This window comes from Sardina pilchardus, chromosome 20, assembly GCF_963854185.1.
Source record: "Sardina pilchardus chromosome 20, fSarPil1.1, whole genome shotgun sequence".
Classification (NCBI taxonomy): Eukaryota; Metazoa; Chordata; class Actinopteri; order Clupeiformes; family Clupeidae; genus Sardina; species Sardina pilchardus.
In genome coordinates, this window is record NC_085013.1 from 30,333,000 (window position 1) to 30,337,999 (window position 5,000).

Below are 5,000 nucleotides of genomic sequence, written 5' to 3' on the forward strand. Positions count from 1 at the left end.
CAGCACTGATGAATTGACAGGACATGAAATCACACCTCTTATGGCCCTCCTAGTATTCGAAAAGGCTTAAAAAAACCTGGAGTACATGAACAACCAGGTGTACACACACACACACACACACTGTGAGCATTTTAGTTTTCCCAGGTTGTGTATGTGGCCTGTGTGTGTTCATTTTATGTTTAATGGTTTCTGTTGACCTGGACTTCATGGTCACTGTGAGGACTCTGATTGGTTGAGTGCTTTTGACTTCAGTTGCGGAGCGAATCACAGAGCAGCCCTTCAGCCTGACCCCGCCCTGCAGTGTCCCCACGGCAACAACACCCGCAACCACACCGCATGCAACCAGGCATGCTGGTGGGGAAAACAGCAACACACAAACACACACACACACCGACCTACACCCAGACATAGTCAACAGACTGTGTGTGTGTGTGTGTGTGTGTGTTCCTTACAGTGTTAAATACCAGACTATTGTAATGCAGTCCATTGCTATTTTCCATCCTGTAGAGCCTTTAGCATTTAGCCTACATAGACGCTGGGAGACACACACACACACACACACACACTCTGACTGGGATTATGAAACAAGGCCTCCTGCGGTCCAAGGCGACTGCTCTCCCTGTTCTCAGTTCTTTTCCTTTGGTTGTTTTTGTTTTTTATTTTTAATTTTTGATGAAGTTCCTTTAGCCTATTAGTTTTCTTTAGTTCCAGCGTTAGGGGGAGGGGGGTGTAGGGGGAAGAGGGGGATTGTGGGATGGATTGTGGAGGACTGGGCACCCTGGTCAGATCACACTTCCTGTTCTGATCTCACTTCCTGTTCTCTGCATTGAGACTCTGCTACAGAAAGGCCCAAATCAGATCTGAGAATAGATGAGAAAAAAGGGTTGGAAAAATACAAATGTTTAATTATTTTAAAAAAATAAAGAGATATTAAATTAAACCTGTTTTGTGATAAAGATGGCTGACACAATTGGTTTCATTTGTAGAGGTTAGTTGCCTTCTTTGCTTCTCTTTATTTATTTGTGTGAGTGAGAGTGTGAGAGAGAGAGAGTGTCAGAGAGTGTGTGTGAGACAGTGGGTGCCTCTCATTTGGTGTTTTATACACCCTTCTTTCCTCGATCCTCGTCCTCACTGATCTAGATAAAGAATGATGGGGCGCCAACAATGGGATAGACTCTATCCTGTATTAGTTATTGATCAGTGGGACCGAGCATCGAGGGGAGAGTTTGAGAGCCACCCAGTGTGTGTGTGTGTGTGTGTGTGTGTGTCCTGCATCGAGGAGAGAGTTTGAGAGCCACCCAGTGTGACGGAGTTGCATCTCTCTGTGCCCGGACTGCAGTGCTGGTCATTCCCCTGAGACTCACCTGGACTACAGTGAGTGGAATTATGCCATGGAAATATGAAAGAATATTTAAAGAGCTCTTTTCCAAAATGCTATAAATCCATTTAGAAAAAAAAAAGAATAAGCCATGTTATTTAATTGTATATTTCAGGCAATAGTAATAACAGTGCAGTTGTGTTTTGACCGAGTGAAGATAACATCCCGATTACACCAATGTAATGGCTTGGAAAACAACATGAAAAACATACATATATGAAAAATGCATTAAAATGGTATGGAAATAGCATTTTGGAAATGAGATCTTACTTTTCTCATTGACGTTTTATGTGTTATTTGTAACGAGCACTAGCAGTACCTCCTACTTCCACTGTGGGGTGCCAACATGCAACACGTCAGCAGCAGAGACCTTGATATCTGAACGTGTGTGGGATGATGACGCGGCGGGATTGGGATTGGCGGCTAAGTAATGCTGAGTGTACGTGGAGGGATGAAACCGTATTTGTTAAAGTTAATGTGTGTGTGCGGAATTAAACCGTATTTGTTAAAGTTAATGTGTGTGTGCGGAATTAAACCGTATTTGTTAAAGTTAATGTGTGTGCGGAATGGGCCTGAGTGGGCTGTCAGTGTTGAGAGTAAACCGGAGACTCTAATGAGGACCCCGCACTCAAAGGGCCTCTCATTTGGGGTGCCTCTCATTTGGGCTTTTATACGTCCTCCGTCGCTCCTCGAGCCTCGACCCTCACTGATCTACATAAAGAATGATGGGGCGAAAGCAATGGGATAGTCTATCCAGTGTTATTATAGATCAGTGGGAACGCACCTCGATGATCGAGGAGGCATGTTGAGAAGCACCTATGGTGTTTTATACATCCTCCCTTGATCCTCATCCTCACTAATCTAGATAAAGAATGATGGGGCGGCAACAATGGAATAGTCTATCCAGTGTTAGTTATAGATCAGTGGGAACGCCCCTCGAGGATTGAGGAGAGATGTTGAGGCACCCAAAGACTCCTCCATGGAAATGCATATCTGGCCACTTCCTGTAAGTCTCCACATTCACTTGAACAGGAAAACAGCTGCCTGATAACTACCCAGAGTGCATTGCAAGATGACCGCCGGACTGGAACAGGACCTGCAGGTAAGACTGGAACAGGACCTTCAGGTAAACGCAGGGAAAACATGTTTTTTGACAAACATAGATCTGTTAAACATATAGCCTACTGTCCCCATGAGGGGGAAGGCATGCTAAGCACACCATTGAGTCCATGAGGGAAATCAGTGGCCGTTAGTTATGAGTTCAGATGGGGTTCAGCTTGTTTCTGCACGTAATGGTCTCAAGGTGTCATGGTTAGGCTACTTAACTGTCCAGCCATCCACCTATGTTGAAATTTGGGCCACTAGTCCGAATCAGTTTTGATAGGCCAAGTTAAACTATAGTTTCTCTATAAAATATCAAACGAATACTGGAATTAACTGACCAAAATGCTCCGGTCCATTTCATCCATGAACAGCAACATTGTGTCTTTGCACAGCAACGGTGGTTTGCTGGTTGACCAGCTTGTTAACCAGCTTGTTTGACATTGTTGGTGTAACATGGTCATGCTGGTCTGCTAGAATGATCAACATAAGCTGACATGGCCAGTAAAAACCAGCAACATAGACCAGTATAACACCAACTAAAATGACCAGCTTGAGGTGGTACAATTACCATCGTAAGCTGGGTAAACCAGCTGAAGGTGTTTTCGCAAGAGTTTTGCTGGTCTAGCTGGTCAACCATCAGGGTGGTCAAACAAGCTAGAGAAGAAAACCTATTCACACAGACACACACAAACACACTGAGAAAGCCTGGATCCCACGCACACTGTGTTGAAGCTCACACACACACACACACACACACACACGCCTTGAGCATTATACTGTGCTGAACATATGCAATAGGTGTGTGTATGCCAAGGCTCAATTAGCAGAGTTAAAAAACTCCCCAGTCAGCTGTCAGGAGCTAAGTGTGTGTGTGTGTGTGCGTTCTAAAGTGTCATCTAGTAATTGCTCTCCCCCAGATTTGTGACTGCTTCCCAGCACAGAGGCAGAAATCTGGCTTCTGATGAAGCAATCTAATCGTCTTCATCTGCGGAGCTCATCTCCACAAAAGCCTGAACATTCCGCTGCTAATGACCAATTGTCTCCGGGAAAATCCTCACAGTTACTGGAAGAAGGCGCTGTGCCTGTCTCTTCCTCTATCGCTCCCTCTCTTCCTCTATCTCTCCCTCTCTTCCTCTATCTCTCCCTCTCTTCCTTTATCTCTCCCTCTCTCTCCCTTTCTTACTTTATCGCTTCCTCTCTTCCTTTATGTCTCCCTCTCTTCCTCTATCTCTCCCTCTCTTCCTCTCTCTCCCTCTCTCTTTTCTCCCCCTCCCTTTCTCAGCCCACCTCTCTCCTCTCCTCCTCTCTCCTCTCCTCCTCTCCCTCTTGTTCATCTTCAGGAGGTGCATCTTACTGCCTGGGAGGCGCATAAGGCCTCCTGCACTGTTTAGCGTTTCTCTAATATTCTCTCTTCTCTCAATAAACTCATGCAGTCATGAAGTGGAACATGAATAAACTCGTGGGCTAATCATAAAGAAATATTTTATCCTGGCATAAATAAACCTTTAAAATGTGTGCAGGTCACCCTGTAAGTAGTGTAGGTTATATTGTCTAATGAATATGTCATAAATATATGGGAAATGTAACACTGCATAATGCATGCATCATAAATGGTTTATAAGGCAGAATATGGGTCAGTCAAGGTTACTGTACTTCCACTTCCTACTTTTGCCATTTTCGGTGTGAGCATCTCTCTCTTTCTCTCGCTCATTCTTTATATCTCTCTCTCACACACACACACACATTTGCAGGCACTCTTAGGCACTCTCTCTAAAACTCCAAAATGCAAGCACGTACACTATTTTGTTTCTCTCACATTTTTGCCACTCTCTCACAAACCCATTTGTCTTTAGATTTTCTATCTCCTTTTCACTCCTTGTCTTTTTCCACACACACACACACACACACACACACACACACACACACACACACACACACACACACACACACACACACACACACACACACACACACACACACAGAGGCTTCCCACCCTCTCCATCTGCTGAATATTTCAGGAGCGTTGGGGCACTCTTCAGCTCAGTAGGGGAGTGTTTAAACCAAACACAAACTACACCACTAGCAGGGTGCCTAAACACACACACACACACACACACACACACACACACACACACACTACACCACTCACAGGGTGCAATCTTCAACTCAGTAGGGGAGTGGCTCAACTTCATCCAGTGCCCAATCTCTCCTGTTCCCTTAAAAAACACACACTTCTAGCAGGGTGTCTAAACACACACTATATTGGCCTATTTCACAAGATGTCGCCACTGTGTAAACTAACTTCCTCTGGAACAGCTCAGTCTATAGGAAAAACAGAAACAGGAAGACGCTTTACCCTGCCAATTAAGGCATCATTAACATCAACTAGGCCAGACACCTGGACACTGTGAAATTGGCTCATAGCAGTGTGCCTAAACACACACACACACACACACACATATACACACTCTCACACTCACTCACTCACTCACACACACACGCACACTCACACACTCTC

At 44.8% G+C, this 5,000-nt stretch overlaps 1 protein-coding gene across 2 annotated transcripts in view; it reads left to right on the plus strand.

The window, feature by feature from the left end:
- Positions 1-956, plus strand: part of ppp2r5eb (protein phosphatase 2, regulatory subunit B', epsilon isoform b) — a 29,045-nt gene extending 28,089 nt beyond the window's left edge. For both annotated transcript variants that reach the window (XM_062522396.1, XM_062522397.1), the window contains one exon: positions 1-956. This exon is cut by the window's left edge and continues 1,125 nt beyond it. The gene's annotated coding sequence lies outside the window, so the exon portion shown is untranslated.
- Positions 957-5,000: the final 4,044 nt, after the last annotated feature.